This window comes from Dromiciops gliroides, chromosome 1 (assembly GCF_019393635.1).
Source record: "Dromiciops gliroides isolate mDroGli1 chromosome 1, mDroGli1.pri, whole genome shotgun sequence".
In the NCBI taxonomy this organism is placed as follows: Eukaryota; Metazoa; Chordata; class Mammalia; order Microbiotheria; family Microbiotheriidae; genus Dromiciops; species Dromiciops gliroides.
Genome location: NC_057861.1, coordinates 227,545,431 through 227,567,933, shown reverse-complemented (window position 1 = coordinate 227,567,933; position 22,503 = coordinate 227,545,431). Strand labels below are relative to the sequence as shown.

The 22,503-nt window shown below is 36.5% G+C and overlaps 1 protein-coding gene across 1 annotated transcript in view; it reads right to left on the bottom strand.

Moving 5' to 3' along the window:
• Positions 1–22,503, bottom strand: part of L3MBTL4 (L3MBTL histone methyl-lysine binding protein 4) — a 536,490-nt gene that overhangs the window by 256,707 nt on the left and 257,280 nt on the right. The window lies entirely within an intron of this gene.

The following is a 22,503-nucleotide window of genomic DNA, read 5'->3' as shown; positions in this document are numbered from 1 at the left end:
TGTACAAAGCACTATGCTGGACACTGGACACACAAAGACAAGGATGAAAGCATACTTGTCCTCAGGGAGAATATATTCTGTTGAGGAAGATAGCATGTACATACATAAGTATATACAAGTAAGTATAAACTGACTGATGCAGAGTGAAATCAACAAAACTAAGAGAAAACATAATCAGTACAACAATGTAGTTTTTAAGAATATTTTTATAGTGGTATGCTAAGCATTTTACAAATATTAAAAGATTATAAATTAGTAATACTAAAAGATCCCTAAAAGGAAGATGAATTCTGATCTCCTCACAGATTAATGAAGGTTGGGGAGGGGTGGACTACTTGGGCTTAGTGCTAAGCAGCCAGATCAGGAATTTTTGCTTAATTGCTTATCTTTGTTACAAGGGATAATTCAATCTAGAAGGAGGTGGAGAGAACATCCCCACTTCCCAACTAGAAATGACTGAAATAGAGACAGAATATATTTTTCTTTAAAGAAATCAAAAGAAAAGACAACAGAAGGGATCTGCCACATTGGGTCTAACCCAAAACATCTTTCTTCAAATTAAACCAAATGATATGTATAAATAGCCAAAAAGCATTAGTAGTGAACTACGTTTCTAGACATTTCTCACAGAAAATACTCTACACAACTCAATTACTGAGAAATTCCTTTTTTTTTCATTCCAATTATATTTTGTCCCTATGGCCTTTGCTTTAACCCCAACTCTGCACCTAACAACACTCCCTTCTTTAATTGCCTGGAAATGAGCTGACAAGAGATGGTACATTTACAGTAAGTAAATTCTCCATAGTGCTAGTTATAATAAGTGGTTATGTGTGATGGATGAAACCAGTTAGTTACCTTCCCTCTTAGATTTGTGGACTGCTTACTCATCTCTTAGCCTTTTAATTAGTCTAGATTCAGGGACCACAGCAAAGAGAGAGAATACATGAAACAACTCCTTCAGGGAGTTTAAAGTGTGACTGTTGTCCCAGAGGAAACTCTCTGGTAACAGATAGAACAGAAGAGTCCCTAGCTGACAGAATGCCTATTCAAAAGCAAATAACAATAATGTCCTTGAATTGTAGTTTCTGAAGTCAACCAGACAAAATAAAGTACCTATGACAAAGGATTATATGTTAAGCTTCTGAATTATTATGGCTTGGGGATTGGGGGAGGGGACAGGGAAGGGAAGGAAAGGAGGGAAGGACAGAGGGAGGGAGGAAGAGAGGGAGAGAGAGTGGGAATGATTTCCTAAGTCTCTACTCTGTGCCAGGCACTGTGCTAAATTCTTTACAGATATTATCTCATTTGATCCTCACAACAACCCTAGGAGGTAGGTGCTATTATGATCACCATATTATAGTTGAGAAAATGGATGCCTTTCTTCTGACTGTTGTATAATCTGCTTTCTAATTAGTAAATCAACAATCATTTATTAAGTACTTACTACACACCAAGTATTATGTAATGTCAACAGACCCAAAGCTTCATGATTTACAAGGAAGACTGTGATAGATCTTATCAAATATATGCATTTAAGCCATGGTTTAAACACAGTCAAGGTCTGATTCCTCTGAAAGGGAGATTTTTGAAAGTCACCCAATAATGTGACTGTGCTAATTTATGTCCCCATAAAACTAAAACCAGGAAGTTTATAACTGGTATTAAGGGAAATCATCAAATCATCACAAAACCTCAGAGGTAAAGGGGCCTCAAAGGTTATCTTGTTCAATTTGTAGTTCCCTCTTCAACGTCTGTCAGAAGTAGTCATATATGAAGACATTTAGTGAGGAGGAAACCACTATTTCAGGAGCAGCCTACTCCACTTTTGGACAGCTCTAAAAACAATTATATTAAGCATAAATTATATTTCCATTATATTAAGCATAAATCCGTCTCTCTGTAACTTCCACCCATTGCTCCTACTTCTTCTGTTCTCTGATGACAAAGAGAATGAATGAGACTTTATTAAGCAGTTAGTAAGTGCCAAGCCCTTTGCTAAAAGTTAATGTGTTTACAAAATAATAATTATAATAATAATAATAATAATTAGTAGTAGTAGTAGTAGTCATTGTGTAGTAGTAGTAGTATACAGTGTCCCAAAAGTCTTAGAGAACTTTCAATGCTAACCATAATTAGTAATAACTACTATAATTATAAATAGTAGTGATTAATAACTGTTACTATATTAGATAAATTATCTCATATTCATTTGTTCAGTCATTTTTTAGTCACATCCAGCTTTTCATGACCCCTAATTGGGGGTTTTCTTGGCAAAGATACTGGAGTGATTTGCCATTTCGTTCTCCAGCTCACTTTACAAATGAAGAAACTGAGGCAAAGAGGGTTAAGTGAATTGCTCAGCATCACACATCTAGTAGTGGCTGAGCCTGGATTTGAACTCAGATTTTCCTGATTCCAGGCCCCCTCCTCTATCCACTGTGCCATGTAGCTCTATTATAATCTAAAACTGCACTGAAACTTTTGGGCCACTGTTCATTAGTTCTATATCATTACCAGATTATTAATATAGCATATTAATTACTACATGTGTACATTACAGATATATATATGTGTTAAAGCTAGTAGTTCTCTAGTAATAGAATACAAGTTGAATCACTCTTCTATTTATTTGTTTCTTTGGTGAGGCAACTGGGGTTAAGTGACTTGCCCAAGGTCACACAGCTAGTAAGTGTCAAGTGTCTGAGGCCGGATTTGAACTCAGGTCCTCCTGAATCCAAGGCCGGTGCTCTATCTATCCACTGTGCCACCTAGCTGCCCCTCACTCTTTTATTTAAAATTTCTATTGCATAGGGTTATCACATCTCAAATGTAAGCTATCCTTATAGCAAAGACACTTAAAAAAAAAAGGCTATCAGATCATCCAAAGCTGGAAACAGTTCTGGCTTAGTATAAGCTTCCTTCAGTATCTCAAACTGTATTGTACTGACTGAAAGGAAGGTAAACTGAAACACAAAGTTCCAAGCACGTTCAATTTATTGGTAAGGCTAGCAATAACCAATAAAAAGTGATTCAGCATCTTAGCAAGCAAAAAGACCTCAAATGAGGACCGACAAAAGGAGAAGCATCCAAAAGCTAGAAAGCAGCATCATAGATGGGAGAACAATACGACTGGCTGGAAATCTGGAACATAGAGCTTGCAACAACCCCTCCTTCCATCTTGTTGCTATGGAAAGCTCATCGGTGGTGTCCACCTGCATGGCTAGTTAGTGTTCCAGTCATAGCAGACAGGCCTTTCTTCAAGAACAGCCAATATAGCAGAGGTAACACACTAGACTTCCTGACAAAAACCTGCCTCTTTCAAGGATAAAAGATTCCCTTGACACAAGAATAGAACACCAATTAGCAGGAAAACTGAACTTCTAAACTTAATTAACTGCAAAAGGAAAGCTGAACTTCTGAACTTAACTCAGAGACAAAGAAATGTGACTTAAGCAGTATACAAAATGTTGGCAATAATTCAGAATAGAATCAATTACAAAATAGAGTCAATTTGAGTTTTTTTTTTTAATTCAATAGGAGACATGTCTCTACATGAGCTTAATAGTCCTTTTATTGATAATTGCTACCCATATCAATAAGCTGAACATGCTCAGAACTTTGTGCCTCTGTTTATCTTAATTGACAGTATAAACTAATTTACTAATTATCATGACCATTAGTGATTACTATTGTTGCTGTTATTGTTAGTAAGAATATAATTATTACCATTAGTCATAATAAGCACAACCCCAAAATGCATTTATGGAATACTTTATAGAACATTTTTCTTAAAATTCTATGAATGCCAGCCCAACACCAACATTTTTCAAGTGAGTAAAATGAGCTGCAGGACTGGTTAGTGGAAGAGCCAGACTTTGAGCAGAGGTATTCCATTTCCCAGTTGCATGACTCTCCCAGCCTACTACACTGGTCACAAAGTTCACATGATCAAATCTTATATATATATATATATATATATATATATATATATATATATATATACACATATATATACATATATACATATATACATATATACATATATATATACACACACACATACATACATACACACATATATACATATATATGTATGTGTATATATATGTATATGTATGTATATATATATATGCTTGTTTGTAAAGCTTTCCTCATTCCTGCGTGTGTGTGTGTGTGTGTGTGTGTGTGTGTGTGTATTATCGTTCCAATTTTTCCACAGCTTCTCCAATGTTTATTATTTTCCTTTTTTGGGGGTCATATTAGCCAATCTGACAGGTATGAGTGGTACCTCAGAGTTGTTTTAATTTGCATTTCTCTAATCAATGGTGATTTGGAGCATTTTTTTCATATGGCCACAGAATGCTTTTATTTCTTCATCTGAAAACTGCCTGTTCATATCTTTTTACCATTTCTCAATTAGGGAATGAGTTGTATACATTTGATTTAGTTCTCTATATATTTTAGAAATGAGGCCTTTATCAGAAATATTGGTTGTAAAAATTGTTTCCCAGCTTTCTGTTTTCCTTCTAATTTTGGCTGCATTGCTTCTGTTTGTACAAAACCTTTTTAATTAAATGTAATCAAAATGATCCATTTTGTATTTCATGATATTCTCTATCACTTGTTTGGTCATAAATTCTTCTCCTCTCTAAGACCAGAGAGGAAAACTATGCCTTCCTGTCCTAATTTGCCTATAGTATCACCCTTTATGTCTAAATTATGTACCCATTTTGAGCTTATTTTGGTATACAATATAAGATGTTGGTCTATGCCTAGTTTCTGACATACTATCTTCCAGTTTTCCCAACCGTTTTTGTCAAAGAGTGAGTTCTTATCCCAGAAGTTGGAGTCTTTGGGTTTATAAAACAGTAAATTACTATAGTACTTTACAACTGTATCTAACTGTGCCTAACCTATTCTTGCTGATCCACCGCTCTATTTTTAGCCAGTACCAAATAGGTTTTGTTTGTTTGTTTGTTTTTGCAGGGCAATGAGGGTTAAGTGACTTGCCCAGGATCACACACCTAGTAAGTGTCAAGTATCTGAGGCTGGATTTGAACTCAGGTCCTCCTGAATCCAGGGTCAGTGCTTTATCGACTGTACCACCTAGTTGCGCCCCCAGTACCAAATAGTTTTAATGACTGCCACTTTATAGTATAGCTTTAGATTTGGTACAGCTAGCCCAACTTCCTGTGCATTTTTTTTTCATTAGTTCCCTTGATATTCTTGAACTTTTGTTCTTCCAGATGAATTTTGCTATTATTTTTTCTAGCTCTATAAAATAATTTTAGGTATTCTGATTGGTATGGCACTGAATAAGTAAATTAATTTGGGCAGAATTGTCATTTTTATCATATTAGCACAGCCTATCCATAAGCAATTGATATTCTTCCAATATGTGTGTGTGTGTGTATTAAAAAAAAAGTCCTATGTACCTAGGTGCTCTATCATCTTCAATGAATATGTATGCCACCCACTTGGCTCTGGGGAAAACCATTTGTCAATAATACTCTGTATTTACATTGTAATAGTGACATGATGGTAAGAACTGAAAAGAAACATGGAAATAAGGCAAATACAAATACATGATAGATAGACTTCCTGTCAAACTTGAAAGGCAAAATGTGCAACTTTTTAGTCAAAATTTTTCATAATTATATTTTTCTGATCACTAATGGTCCCTTAGAAATTTAAGTGATGTATATAGACACAGAAATCAGATGAGTAGAGAAATAAAGATCAGAGGTAGAAAAGTGAGTAGACAGGAAGAAAGGAATTAAAAAAAGGTGTGTAATCAATGATGATCTAGCAATGACAATACATTCTCACTGTTTATTTTACCAATTGATGATCCTGGCAACAATGTAAGTGCTTAGGAAAATGGCTGGCACATAGTTAACACTAGATAGCTGTTAGCAATGATGATGATGGTGGTGGTGGTGGTGGTGGTGGTGGTGATGACAACTTAAGTTGTAGTCAACAAGAAAAAATATTTTTTTTCTGGACTTTTAAATTTATGTGTAAGGAATTCCTCCTGTAGAAGCCCCTCCCACCAATATAGGCTGCAATACTCTATAACTTGTAGTCTTAAAGAGTTAGCTAAATCACCAATAAGTTAAGTGTTTTGTCCATGGCTACAGAGATAACCCTAATAAAAGGCAAGACTCTAACTAAGGTGTCCATGATGCTAAGAATGGCTCCTATTTTATGCCTTGATACCACTAGAGGGAAAAGCCATTAGCAAGGAGAAAGTACTAGAGGGAATAATCATGAGCTAACATTTATATAGGGCTTTTTAATGATTGCACAATACTTTACATACATTATCTCATTTGATCTTCACTGTGCTAATGGATATAATTACTCCAAATTTATAGATGATGAAACCAAGACAAGGAAATTAGATGATTTATGACAGTCACACAATGAGTATCAGAGGTAAAATTTGAAACCACATCCATCCTGTCTCCAGATCCAGTTACCTTCTTACTACATCATTCTGCTTCTTCAAAATGGAGTAAGGAGAAACCAAAAATTAAGCTGCCAAAGGCAAGCATCTTGACACGGGAATGGACTATAGTCAGCATCTTCTGAGGCAGGAACTTTACAGTCAAGAAATTCCAAGTCAATGAGCTCAAAGATTCATCTGAATATCTGAATATAGTTCAGAAAAATTAGGGAAAGCACTTGATAGATAAAAGATTTCAAGATTTCCCTACTGGTGTATCTGGAATGATGGATAAGTAATCAGAACTATCCTGAAACCGACAGCTACCAGTCAGGCCTAAGAGCATGGGCATAAGAAAGGTGAAGAAAATGGACACAGTAATGGATTCCAGATTCTCAAAGCTACCAGACTAAAAGTTATTTTTTAAAATTCCATCATCTACTACCCACTATAGTATCTACATTTTTGTGAGATGGGAAATGTCACTTCAATATGAGAGAGAAAAAAAATCAGGCTGTTTGAAATTATTATCATAACATATCTGAAAAACCATTTATAAGCAAAAATATTCTTGGCCAACATTTGCTCTACAGGTTTTAATTTCTTGAGATTTATGTCTTTCCTGTTACTCATTGAATTTTAGTTTTGTCTATGTTCTCTAACTTATTGATTTTGGGGTGCTTAAGAATGCATGGTAAAAAAAGAAAAGAATGCAATTTTCCAGAGCTCTCTTTCTAATGAAAAAAAAAAAACCACAATAGCTCTACTTAAAATGTGGACTTTTTTATTCACTAAAGAGTCAATTACAGATATATCTATTCATCTTTTTAAAAAGGATATATTATGTTAAGTTTGGTCATTTCAGCCATGTCCCCATTTAGGGTTTTCTTGGCAGAAATACTGTAATGCTTGGCCATTTCCTTTTCCAGTTCATTTAACAGATGAGGAACTGAGGAAAACAGGGTTAAGTGACTTGTCCAGGGTCACATCACCAATATCTTGGGCAGATTGGTTAACTTCCCTTATGCTTTCCTTTCCTCAAAAGTAAGAAATGGAAAAAAAATTTTTTTTAAATAAGTAAGAAAATATGAGGAGAAGGAAATGTAGATAATCCTTGAGGTCCCTTTCCAATTCTAAAATGTAACAGAAATCTATGGTTTTAAATTGATTAGCATGGTCTTTTATATAGCAATTAGATATGGGAGTAGTTTGCCACTTCCTTCTCCAGCTCATTTTACATATGAGGAGCTCAGGCAGAGTTAAGTGACTTGCCCAGAGCCACACACCTAGTAATAAGCAGCTGAAGTCAGATTTGACTCCAGGCTTGGCATTCCATCCACTATACCACCTAGCTGCCTACTTCACTACTGAATAGTAAAGTCTACCAAACTGCATTGTCACCATAAATACTGAATGCCTTTTGTGTATTCAGAGTGACATTGTAATAACTGCCTATAAGTTAAACCAACTGTAATAGAAAAGGCACAGGATTTGAACTGACAGAACTTGGGTTATAACCCTGCCTTTACCAATTACTCCTTTGCAAAGTTTTCAGCCTCAGTTTACTCATTTGTAAAATGAGAAGGTGGGAGATGATGATCTTTAAGGTTCTTTAAATAGCCTAGAACAAAAGCACTTGAAGGCAGGTCATTTTCCCCAAAAGAAATGTCCTGATAATAGCAAGTTGGCTCTTTACAACTAGAGATTTGCATACTCTTTTAAAAAATCATTTATTTATTTATTTATTTTTGCAGGGCAATGAGGTTTAAGTGACTTGCCCAGGGTCACACAGCTAGTAAGTGTCAAGTGAGGCCAGATTTGAACTCAGGTCCTCCTGAATCCAAGGCCAGTGCTCTATCCACTGTGCCACCTAGCTGCCCCCATTTGCATACTCTTAATAATAAACACTAATATAGACTATATACAAACCAAATCTTTGTAATAGCAACAGCATCTGAAGTAGAAATTAGGTTTTAATTTGATTATCTGATATATAGTGCTATTACTTTGGGGCAGGAGTCATACTGTAAAGTGGAACACTTTACAATCATTTTTCTCCAAAAAATTTTTGATATTTTTCTTCTGAGTAGATTAAATATCATTATGCAAGTCCCACAGTTCATTACCTTATCATTAACATTTCTGTATTGGTTTTGACGGGCAGTTAGGTGGTGTAGTGGAGTATCAGTCCTGGAGTCAGGAAAACTCATCTTCCTGAGTTCAAATCCAGTCTCAGACAGTTAATAGTTGTGTGACCTTGGGGAAGTCACTGAACCCTGTTTGCCTCAGTTTCCTCATCTATAAAATTAGCTGAATAAGGAAATGGCAAACCATTCCAATACCTTTGCCAAGAAAAGCCCACGTGAGGTCACAAAGAGTCAGACACAACAGAAAATGCCTGAACAACAACAAACTGGTTTTGGTAAAAATCTACATTTAAATACAGGGAGAGTTGATGTTGGAGACACAAAAATGAATGGTCACATTTAATTAAAGAAAATCAGGAATAAGTTAGAAGCATTTTACAGAGACTAAGAGATGGAAAGGGAGAAGAGTCTTATTTGCAAGGGTATTAAAAATTTTAAAGTTAGTTGACGGAGTAGCTAGGTGGTGCAGTGGATAAAGCACCGGCCCTGGATTCAGAAGGACCTGAGTTAAAATCCGGCCTCAGACACTTGACACTTACTATCTGTGTGACCCTAGGCAAGTCACTTGACCCCCACTGTCCCATTAAAAAAAAAAAGGCAAAAAAAAAAAGTTAGTTGGCAATGCTGTCATTGACTACAAAGTAATTTTATTAGTTTTAGATATCAGTTTTATTTTAAATTCATACAAATATACAAAAGATGGAAATGTTTTGCATGACTGTACATGTATAATCTATATCAAATTGCTTGCCTTTTCGATGGGGAGAGGGGAGAGAGACAGGCAGATAATTTGGAAATCAAAATTTTTTTTAAATTAAAACTGTTTTTATATGTAATTGGGAAAAATAAAATATTAAATAAAAACCACAAACATATGTATTGCTTGCCTTGTTTAGAGACTGAGTAATACATTATAAACTAAAATAGCCAATGACCATTTGGTTAGACTATTTATAAAAAAAGGCCAAGGACTAAAGAAAATTTCTATCCAAATGAGTGACTGATCTTTAAAACTGCTCTGTGCTGATATTTGAAATACAAAGGCCAGATTTTAGAGAAAACTTAGATTTTGTTCTTAGAACTCAGAAAGAATCCACAAGACAGAGTATGTAGGATAAATGCTTTAACTAGAAATACTTAAAGCATGTGATATCATTAAGAGAAGACTGTAAGTACATTTTGAAATGTATTATTTTCTTGATAAGTCTATCATGTAAATCTGTAATTAGGGACTTTTAAAATAGCTGACTTTTTCTCTTCTTTTTCTTTCGTTCTATTTTTTTTTAAACACAATACACTGTAATTGTCTATTAAGTCAATGAGTACTTAGGGACTCTTAAACCTGCAGATTGCAAAAAAATCCTTATGAAATTTCCTTTGAAACAGAGTACAACTGAGAATCCCTACTCACATAGTTAAATTAGCAATTCTCTTTGGTCTGAATGACACAAGTACTCTATCATAGTTAGAGGTCAAGATTTAAACTTGAAATCTATCATCCAAATCCATTATTTTGCAACTTAAATGAGATTTCCTATCTCTGTTGGATTGAAGATTCCCAGATTCTTTATTTCTGCAGTTTTTATCAAAAACACTCCTTTATCTCTTTGTATAGTCTCAACTCTATCTACATTATATAGAATGTAAGCTCCTTGAGAGCAGGGGCTATTGCATTTTTTTATGTATCACATCTTCCACAACACTCATAACATCATAGGTGCAATGAATGTCTGTTGGTTGATCAATTAGAGAACTGGGGAAGAGGCATCTTACTGAACAAGACGTTATTTTCACAGTAAGTGTAGCATATACCACTTTGCAAGTCCAAGTGCTGTATTTATAGGTTGGCTATAATCTTCAAGTTCCACTTCTGCTATAGTTTGTTTATTCATTAACTTATTTGTTCCCTCTAAATATCTATTTATTTCTCTACTCACCTATTTATTTATTTGTCCATTCATCCACACGTTTATTTATTTGTTTGTTTGCTTGCTTGTTTATTTATTATTTATTTATCTATCTATATGTCTATTTGCTTATGAGCAAAAGTTAGGAGTATACCACAGTCTGTTCCTCTTTTATATGCATTAGAAAAAAAGACCTTATAATCACTGTACATGAATGTTTCATTTCATTTACTCAGTAAGCATCATAATCAATTTAAACGTAAGCAAAACAGGCACCCAAAGTACAATGGCAATATTATTCAGACCTGAAAACTAATTATAAAGCTATCTTTGTTCAGCCTGTCAGCTTTACTTATAAAAACTCCTTTGGTTGGCAGTGGGTATTATTTTAGAGATCCTTGATGCTCTATGCAGTTGGAGCTGGAAATGCTTCCCTCTGGGATCTCTGACCAAGTGTGCTGTGTGGTGCAATGGAAAGAGTACTGAGTCTGGAGGCAGAAGATGGCTGTTTGAATCCCAGCTCTGTCACAGACAACATGAGGGGAACCTGGACAAATCACCTGATCTATTGTGCCTTAATTGTCTCTCATGTATGACTAGGGCGTTAGACGATGATCCCCAAGGTCCCTTTTAGCTTTGTCTGTGATCTCTCATGATTGTCAATATTGAGTATTTCCAGGTCTACCAGGCAATCACCAGCATTTAGGCATGGCAACTCAGAGACTCAAGGCACTTTAAGAGACCAATCATGAATTTGCATAAGTGATTACCTAAGTGGGAATGTGAGGCATAATTGGGACCTGAAAGGCTCTGGAAGGGTGACAAAAAAAACATCAATTGTGTTTGATAGTCCAGGAGAATTAAGATATTTGGATGCCCTTCAAATGCTTCAAGTACACCAAGCTTACGTGATTAACAGAGTTCATGTCTCTCGGTCCATATTCCTTGTCTATTGAAGTTGGGAATAAGAAACCAAGCTTCTATCTTGCTCCATCAGGGATATGAAGGTATAAACTAAAGAATTTCACATAGTTCTATTTCCCAAGTATTCTATTTTCTGGGAATTCCCCTTGCCCTAGGGACACCAGTAACAACAACAAATAAGAATAAGAATGATAACATTTTCATAGGGCTTTAAGGATTACAAAGTGCTTTACAAATATTATCTCATTTTATAAATGTATAGTAAACTCAGGCTATTGCCAGAGTGGTGGAGCTAGGTGGCACAGTGGATAGAATGCTGGGTCTAGAGTCAGGAAGATTCATCTTCCTGAATTCAAATCTGGCCTCAGACACTTACTAGCTGTGAGACCCTGGGCAAGTCACTTAAGCATCTTTGCCTCAGTTTCCTCATCTGTAAAATGAACTGGAGAAGGAAATGGCAAACAACTCCACTATCTTTGCCAAGAAAACCATAAATGGGGTCATGAAGAGTCAGACACAAACAAATGAACAACAATTGCTACAGTGAAGCCATTTCTGCTCTGGGCATCTCCTTTTTCCCCATGATGATGATGATGGTAATGGTGGTGATAATGATGATGACTCTCCCTCTTCCCCTCATACCCAGGTGTATTACTCATGTTTTGTAATATGACTTCTGAAGACCCAATCTTTACAAATTAAGTTCCAACATAAATCCTTCCCTGGAGTCTAAATTATACTCCAATGTCCCTGTCCACCATTTTAAGGTCTGAGGAATAAATCTGAAATTATTTTACTGATTACTTCTAAATCATTAGCAAACTACAGGGGCCAAGAGATCCATAAAATTGCTGTCTATTTCCCATTGCCATCACCACTGCTGAATCTAAAGAGTGAAAAACAACCTTCTAAGGTCTGCTCCTATTTCTGGGTATATTTGGAATATCTCTCTTGGTTTATACTTATTCTTATATGTGAGTTGAGAGAACAGCTCCCTGTTTCCCTCAAGTTTAGGGTGCAATGTGTTCACTTCAAAAACATTTCAGCTTACCAATGTTGATATCATAGTCACAGTGTGCTGGAGATTGCTCAAGCTGTGGCTGTACTCCCTGCATCTACAACAGACTGTTGGGCTCTTTGGCACTTAAGAATAAACACTTTTTTATACGTCTTATGAAGAGAGTCCTATTAGGTATCAAGAACAGTAACCAGAACTGCCTTTAATTAAGACAGTAAACGATTCTATTGCTCCTAGTGATGTGTCAATTATAGAGAGCGTTGGAAGTATAAAGTTGAAAGAGACCCCAGAAGCCATCATCAAACTAAATCTGATGTATGAATTCCCTTTGTAACATTCCTAACATGGAGCCATCCAGGCCCAAATGGAAGACCTCTAGATTGGGGGCCTCTTCTAAATATAAGAAAGTTTCCCCACCCATTGAATTTGCCACAGTGCCCATCTGCAAAATAAGTTCCTCGTAAATATTTGTTGAATTAAATGAATGGAGGTCCAAAGTAGACTCCCTTTAATATCTGCCCCACTGGTCCTATTTCTTCGGGGGCTAGGCCAAAGTGGTCTAATCTTCCATGAAACATGGAGTATCTTCCATACTAACATTCCCCAAAATATATTTTGCAGTGTTAAATGTATTAAGCTGCATTTCTCTACCAGATCTGAGTAACAGGATAGCTTTCACAGAAAAAAATACAATAAGTATAAATGAACAATATAAAGTTATGAGGAATAAATAAGGAAAGACATTTTGGCCCATAGATAAAAACTGTCTCCTGTTAACTTTAGAAAAACAAAACAAAACATTAACAAGTAAATAAAATATATACTGTAGAGAGACCAGGCTGTTATTTGTTGAGAAAAGGGAAATGGATCACCATCCTTTTCGGTCTTCTCCCCTATAATTTGCATAAAGAAGAAGAGCATGATGGGAAGGAGACGTGGGGTGGGGAAGGTAAAGAAATTTATTCTCAACAGAGTTTCCCTGAGCTCCTTTTTCCATTTGTAGAAGTCAGGTAACAGGAACACTTACCCTAGTAAGGGGGTTATGCTAAGAAATAAAAACTAAAATAGGTTTCTGATCATAAGATAGCAGAGGAGTGAGACTAAGGGACTCAGAAGATGTTGGAGAGAGTTCAGCTAGCACATTCTGGTACAACCTGGCTAAGAGGAAGCCTTTCAGAGCTACTGACTGAAAGAGCTACATTCTTCCATGGTCAAAGAGAAAAGCTAGCCACAGCATCCTCTGAGAAGTGGAAAGAGTAGCAGTAGCACTTTCTAAGACATGAGCTGCCCCTCTATGCACATGTTCTTGTGGGTTGGGTATGTGGAAGAGTGAGGTTCAGATTTATGTGGTTCATATACTCTTTCTCTCTTTATATCTATCTTTCATCTATCTATCCAGATATAGTTGTATATAGATATAGATAGATAGATGTGTGTATACACATATACATATATACACAAATATATACATATATATATATGTATAAATATAATTCAATGTTATTTTTTAAAATGCCTTCCTTTGACCTGAGAATTGCCTCTGGCTAACTAGTAAGAGGAGGTCATCAATGGGGGTTTGTGAGCTATAGTTTAGAGAGGGTTCTGACATACTACTCTGGGTAGTTTTCTGGGGGCCGTGGGTGAGGGAGTCTCATTTTCTACAATACTCTGAGACTTCTTATCAAATTCAAGTTTTCTAAAATGGCCAAAAGCACAACTGGGCATAATAAAAACACTTGATGAGTATCAGAACACAAGTAGGCAGGAATCCTGACGTCCTAGGGTAAGATGTAGTGCTTCAGATATATGTAGAAAGCCAGTTCCTAAAGCAAGCACTGAAGAAAAACTGCTGACAGGAAGGAATCTTAGGGATCCTACAGTCTGCTCCCAAGAAAATAACTGGTGTTAATAAAACCCACACACAAGAACTCATTGCTATCATTAAATATTGATGTTACAGACCCACTAGGGAAAACTGGCCCACTTACAGAGATTCTATCTATCAGAGAATGGGCCAATCATCATTCCCCAAATGCAGGTAAACATTAAAGGCTACTCATTCCAACCAGAAATGTCAACTCACTTGAAAAGCGGTCTATCTGCAATGCAAATGTAAGGTTACCTGCACTAGGGATAAACTTCACAAAACACTGAGATCCCTAGAACTAATTTATGAGACACTTAGGCTTTGATGGTTTAGAAAATCACAAAGAAAAAGCCAAAACTGAAATACTTTGCCAAAGAACTTTAAGGAAAGTCAAAGCCAATAATTTTAATGGAGTTGAATGAACCTAAAGATTTTTCTACATTTACACTGCACCCATAAGCACATACACAGATAGGACAATTATAGTAAAGGATCCAGGGAATAATGCAGTGGTTGTTTAAATTTTAGCAGTCAACTCGCAATTATCCTGCCAAGGAAAGGAAGCAATGGATGGAACTGACCATAAAAATTCATGGTTAACCTTTCTTGGCTTCTGATTCCTCTGGGGAAATCAAACCTCACAAAAGCAAGTTTCTGCCTAGTAAGGCAACCAGGAAAATAATCAGAATTGAGAAAAAGGTTATGACGTATAATTGAATAGATAACTCACAGAACTCATCCATCAGTACACAGAACTATTCTGGCATGTAGTATCAGGCTATATACATTACAACTGAGGAATTATGTAGGAGAAAGATGACATTAGACTAATGTGTGACTGGAAAATAAAATGGGTCAGTCATGCAATAAAAGAGAAAGATAAGCACCATTCATGTGATGTCATTCATTAGTGTCTACGAGGTTCCTCAAAATGAGCTGGAGAAGGAAATGGCAAACCACACCAGTACCTTTACCAAGAAAACCCCAAATGGGGTCACAAAGAGTCAGATACAACTAAAACACTGAACATCATCATCAGTCTCAACTGGGCCCCATAAAGTGGGCCTTTCTACTCCCTAATTGTTTCCCTATCCCACTCATCAGAGCAAGTGTTCCAAACTTTTTATGCCCTCATCAATTTTCCTTTTCCCTAGAAAACCAACTTTACCTTAATAGGCAATTCAACAAATACTCCAACTTCTCCCTTTAAATTAAATCCTTCTGACTTCATCCTCTACTATTTCCTGCTTCACTATGGTCTCTAACAAAGCCTTCCAAAGCCAATATCTCCACCTGGGTGTTTTGAGGTTCCCTAAGCAGCTTCCAATATAGTCAGGCAATTTCTGACACCAGTGGTGTCAAACTCAATAGAAATGATCCCTCCAGGTTGCAAACTGACTTTAAAAACCACAAAGTAATAGTATCTATATTGTATTTTATTGTTATTTATTTGGTAAAATATTTTCCAATTACATTCTAATCTGGTTCTGGATATACTGTTTGGCTGTCTGTAGCCATTTAGATATCTTTGCTCTACTCTATGTAGCTTTCACTCTGGAGAACGGATACAATTTGGACAGAGATGGCCTTGGAGAGAGAGCATTCCAAGCAATAACAATGACATGACATTTTGGGGGACAGTAGGGTAAAATAGACAGATAAAAGCAGGGTCAGATTATGGAAGACCAAAATGAAAGCTAGGCAGAAGGGTTCAGATTTGATGAAACAGAAAAAAAATTTAAATGGTTTGAGCAGGATACCGAAGAGAATGGTATTAAAGGATAATTATATAGGCAGCACAATATGAAGAAGTATCCCAGGGGAAAAAGCTAGTTCAAGAAGGCCAGGTAGAAGCCAGATGAAATAATTCTAGCAAGAGCAGATAGGAAGTTGACTAAGAATTTAATGATACCCTTCTAAAGGGAGCTCTTTACAGATATCTTTTTTTTTTTTTTCTGGGCAGATGAACTTAATAGATTAGATCTAAGGGACTGAAAGTCATCTATCTTAGCTAAAATATATCACTTGGGAATTTTTGCTAAGATGCTAACTACTGTATTTTAGAGCAATAGAAGGAAAAAATTCAGCAAAAGATACATTCTGTGATTTAAAAAAGGCTTATTCTATGGGGCAAGAAACTGAAAAAAAAAATAAAGTGGTTGACTTATGAAAAACAAGGTCCAATGATAATAAAAGACATAGTAACATTTTTTTAACCAGAAAACAGAAGGGGATGATGCTCACCCCACAAATGCTTCTCCCATAGAGTTGTGGCCTTCCTAACACTACCAAAACATGGACCAGGAAATCTTCCACAGAACTATTCCATGCTGTACTGCGATAGAATTCTGCAGGAGTAGTCCTAGCCACTAGATTCCCACCGAGGGAGGAGTTGGAATGACGGGACTAGTTGTACAAAAGTTGCAGTCAGCTGTCAAGGGCTCAGAATACTGAGCTGAGTTTGGACAAAGGAGGAAGGTAGTACCTGGATCAGAAGCAAGAGCCTATACTGGCAGAATCAAAACAATTTGAGGAGTGAAGAGAGAAATATGATCTATATGTCGGTCTGAAGCATTGAACAACAGGACAACTGAGTATGAGCTCTACAAAGAGTTCATTAAATTAGCCACACTGTGTTTTGTGCCAGGACGTGTATTTTTATCCACAATTATGTGAGGCTGGTCCAGCTTTCCAGTCTTCTAAATCACTAGCAGATGGATAGTTCCTGACAATCTAAGGCTATAGACATCCATACGCAAGTGCTCTCCAAACGGTTTTCATCACACATTCCCAACAGTTACAAAAACGTAAATTGACAATGGTTACATCACACTAAATATGTGTATATTACATGTATACATATGTGTATGTATTAATTAAATTGTATATAAGTACTAGAGCAAAAATATATTATGTACATTGTAAAACATTAAAAAGAAATTTAAAGGGTCAAAATGAAGATGAAACAATATATTCCAAATAATTTTCATTCATCTATTTATTCATTTATTTGTTTATTTATTTATTTGGTATAGCTTTTATTTATTAAATGATACAAAATAACGTTTTGCTCTCAGTAGAATATATTAACATTTACAACATTTTAGTGAAATGAACGTGACTGAATAGTTTTCATTATTTTTAAAAATCTTGGTTTGACAATGATTCTAATTTGGGTTTGTAAATTGTTTGTTTTGTATCAAAACATTTAAAAATATTTAAAAATATTATTCCATTTTCATTTCATTCTCTTTAGTATCTTTTTTGTGTGTATGTTTTTTAAAAAACATCACAAAAGAAGTTAGGTGGCACAGTGGATATAACACAAAGATTTGAATCCAGATCTTTCTTCAGATGCTTAACTTACTGTGTGACCCTAAACATTTTGCCTATCTGTGCATCTGTTTCCTGATTTGTAAAATGATGATAATAACAGCACTTAGCTGACAGGGTTGTTGTATGAATAAAATAAAGTAACATGTAAAGAACTTTGCAAATCTTAAAGTGTTGTACAAATGCTATCATCATCATCATCATTATACATAGATGGATGTGCTTACTAAACAATCGTTCAATTCTATTCACCAATCATGCAAAGGTTTTCAACCCTTATGACATTAAACTACTCTTTAAAAGCAGATGGATATACTGAATATATTTAAAAGAAATAGCAAGTTGTACATAATAGACTTGCAGCTCATGTACAATCTCTTTTTTATTATGCTTGTTTCATTCCATAAATTACAAATAAAATAATATTTTAAAAGCAACTGGAACAAATGCATTTTTATATTCTTTAACAAAATCCACCAAAACTTTTCATTTGGAAAATTTTTAAAACACCAGAAAATGATATTTATGAGTCTTTTAGATGAATGCAAGTTTTTAGACATAACATTAACATTTCTGGAAAACTAAAAATTTAGCTTTAAATATTTTTTCTACTTATGATAGACTTTTGCTTTCATCTCAAGGCACAAGATGTATTTAGGCAGAAGTTTAAAATGAACAGTAATGGATATAAAAGTTTATTTCAAATAATATTCTTGATAATTTGAAATTTTCCTGCATGGCTTTTTGTTAGATCTGATTAGCTCTTCATTGGCTCATAGCAGAAGTAGTAGATGTGTCAGCTCTGTCATGTCCTGGATGCCTTCTTGTGCTTTTTATCGTTAGTATTATTTTCAGTTTCTTTGAAGGAAGCTTTTCAAGCTATTTCATGAGGGTTAGTTTAGTTAAAACTAAATAATGTAATCTGTAAATCCACTTAAGTAGGCAAACACAGACAGCAATATTCAGAAGACAAATAATCAAGTGTGGGGATCACTGTCAACTTCTCCATTTTGTGGAAGTTACACTCAGCCCTCAGGATATCTCCTATACCATATGTCACATGTGACTATCTATGGACCAAGCAAGGGCAATAATGTTTATATATCGGAGTAAAGCTTAAATTCTTTTATAAAACTATTTAGCCTGTATATAACTTATATGTTTGTTTGCCTCTTGTATCTCCCATTAGATTGAAAGTTCCTTGAGGACAAGGACCATCTTTTGCCTTCTTTGTATCCTCAGCACTTAGAACAGTGCATGGAACATAGTAGATACTGATTGGTTGATAAAAATAATAAAAATACAAGTTTTAAGTTTCTTTCTGCACCTCAATGGAACCCTTTTCTTAATTTCTTCCCCCCCCCCACCCAGGGCAATGAGGGTGAAGTGACTTGCCCTGGGTCACACAGCTAGTAAGTGGGTTTTCTTTTTAAGTAAACATCCCACTTGTCTGAAAAGGAGAAGAGTAGAAGAGTCCTTCATTTAGATGACTTAAATAAATTAAAATGGAACCCAATGATTTGAACTCAGGTCCTCTTGAATCCAGGGCTGGTGCTCTATCTACTGTGCCACCTAGCACTCAACTCCTATGGTGTGTGCATCCCATCTGAAAGAGACTTCTTACTCTAAGATACTGTGGACACTCTGAGACTTTATTCCAATTCGCTCATCTGAAAATTTCCCTTAATTTATGCCTATACTCTAGGCATAACTGAAAACTTAGCTCCTTTGAGCATTCTTCCTGACAAAGACTATTAATTTTGATTACTCCTTTATTTCAAGAGCCGTCAGCATTGTCATAGGTAGTCTTTCATCTGCAAAAGGAGTAATGCAGCTCTTCTCTCTGTGCAGTCCCAAGGCTAAAATCAGTAGGACAAATAAAGTCCTAATTTTAACAATTACTCTGTGGAACAAAGGGGTCACTAGAAGCAAATTCTGAGTCATATCTCTGTGGTACAAGTAAAATTCTCATAAGGGGTCAGAGGAGGGGGAGGAAGGAACGTGACTGAAAACCTAGGGTTGGAATTTGAAGCTATCTCAGATTCAAAAAAGAGAGAACGAAAGAGTCCAAGGGACCCTAGAGATCATTTGTCCTGCTCCTCTCACAAAAGGGTCTGTTATATACTGTAAAATGTCCCATTTAGTCAGACATTTCTATTTACTGAAATGCTATTTCTATTCTGTGACCATCTAAAACATGACATTTTGTTCCTTACCATTTCAGAATTGCTTCCATCATACTTCAACCCACCAAAGACCTGTGATTTCACTCAGATAGCGAGCTCCCTTCAGGGTTATAAATCCTAACCCTTCTGTGCTATTGTGGAGAGTTGCTGTGGCCTGGAGAAATTCCCACCCAGTCAGCGTCCATCTGTTGGGGGATGAGCCTCTCTGAACTCACCCAGGGGGATTGTTCTGACATCATCAGCCCTGTCAGAATCTGTGCTCAACAAGCAAAGCCTTCAAAAGCTCCGTATCAGCTCCACACCATGAGGAAGCAGTAGAGGAGGCCTTTAGTGGATTATTTGTATTTATATGTGTACAGAAAACCATATACCCAACAAATATAAAAACAACATTCCCCAAGGGAGAAAAAAACAATTGGATAAATATGCCAGGTAAAGAGCATAAAATCCAGAATTGGAAGGGACCTCAGTGCACCTCTCCTGAATTTTACAGATAAGGAAACTAAGGCCCCAGGAGGTAAAGTGACTTGCTTACACCTCCTGGTGGTGGTGTAAGTTATCAGAGACAGGTAGTATCAGAGACAGCATTTGAACCTAGGTCTTCTGACTCTTTCTATGGTACAAAGTTGCTAAAGATACCACATTCAATCAGAACTATGGAAGACCATCTGAAGCAACAGAAGTTTTAATTATTTTCTTTATAAAATAACGTTTTAATTAATAAGCATTTATTTTCTCTCCTTCCTATGCCCCAAGGGAAGGAGAAAAGGAAGAGGAAAGGCAAGGGAAAAGGGAAAGAAATTAAAAAGGGGCTAGGGAAAGGGGATAAGGGAAGGACAGGGAAGAAGATAAGGGAAGGATACTGGAGAAGGGGATAGGAGAAGGGGAAAAGGGAAGGAGAGAGGGGAAGGGAAAAGGGAAGGAAACAGGGGAAGGGCATAAGAAGAGGAAGGGGGTAAATAAATTCCACCCCACTTCTTTGTAAAGGTGGGGGCTTTGGTTGTGGGATTTGACATATGATGTCAAACTTTTTCAACAAATGGTTAGTTTCACTGAATTCCTTTTCTTTCTTTTTATTCTTTGTCAAAAGAGATGATTCACTAGTAGGAAGTAAAGGGAAAGCTACACTGGGAAATAAAACTGATATAAAAACCAAAGATAATAAAATTCATTTGTTAACGTGAGTTGCAGTGATGATGCTAGGGGCTACTTAGGGTAGAGACAGATGCCGCGGCTATGACAGTATTGGCTACTCTATATTCCCAGCTGGCACCACACCAAATACATTGTGGTCCTACATATTCTGCAGTAACAACAGTAGAAAGCAATTATACCATATGAGGATAAAACCTGTCAGGAGTTAAAGGCCTCATTTGAGGCCAAGCACCATGACTTCAAGAAGTCTCTGCATACTATCTCAGAGTTGTTGGACCATAAGAACCTAACATATCCCCAACACACCTGAAAGCCCAAATAGTGAGAGAGATGATAGATGCTCCTATCAGAGAATTCCACTGGGCAGGAAATTTTCCTCTTTCTGAAAAATTTCAATTCCTGAAAACCGCAGGGCCACCTGAACACTATGAAAGAGAGAAATGTAACTGGGATCTATCGTAATACCATTTTACCACCAAAATGGCAAAACTCCTGCTAAGAGGAGGCTCCCTCCATTACTCTCCTAAGAATACAAAGGGTAATAGTGTCAGGTAGAGAGACTCAAGCCTTACTGGACAGTACGAAAACACACAAGTAGCCACAGGAGACTCAGTGCACCAATTTATACAAACTGTTTTTGCAAATAGGATCCTCCCTGCTAACTAGGTAACACATTTTGTAACCTGACCCCTGGACTGTGTTTCTTGGCTACCTTAATAAATTCTGTTTGGTGAAAAAATGGAATCCTTGTATAGCATTTTTATCAGTGGCTTGGATGAAGGCCCAATCACCACACTCCTCATATCAACACAAGATGCATATTTATGAGGAATAATAAATGCATTTGATGTCAGGGCCCCCAAAAGAACAGCACAGGCTAGAACACTGGGGCCACATCTATTTAGATGACATTGAATAGAGTTGAATGCAAAATCTTACCTGGCTTTTAAAAAATCAGTATCCCTTGGGGCAGCTAGGTGGTGCAGTAGATAAAGCACTGGCCCTGGAGTCAGGAGGACCTGAGTTCAAATCCGGCCTCAGACACTTGACACTTACTAGCTGTGTGACCCTGGGCAAGTCACTTAACCCCCATTGCCCCGCCCCCTCCCCAAATCAGTATCCCAAATGGGAGGAGGATGGGTAGAGAGAGCAGTAGAAAAAAGATCTAGGGGCTTTAGTGGACCACAAAATTCATGAATTGACAACAGGACCCAGTAGTTGGAAAAGTTCATATCACCTGAGACTACCTAATGAACATGGTGACCTAGATAAGGAAGATAATAAGTCCACTGTATCCTTTTCTCGTCAGACCACATTAGAAGTACTGTGTTCAGTTTTGGGTGCCAAATGTTCGAAGGGACAATAAGTTGGAGATCTGAGTCCAGAGAAGGGAAACTAGAATGGTGAAGGCCATAATATCATGCTATATCAGTCAGCATCAGTTGAAGAAAATGAGGGTGCTGAACTCTGAGAAAATATTTAGAGGAAGGGATGATAGCTATCTTCAAGAATCTG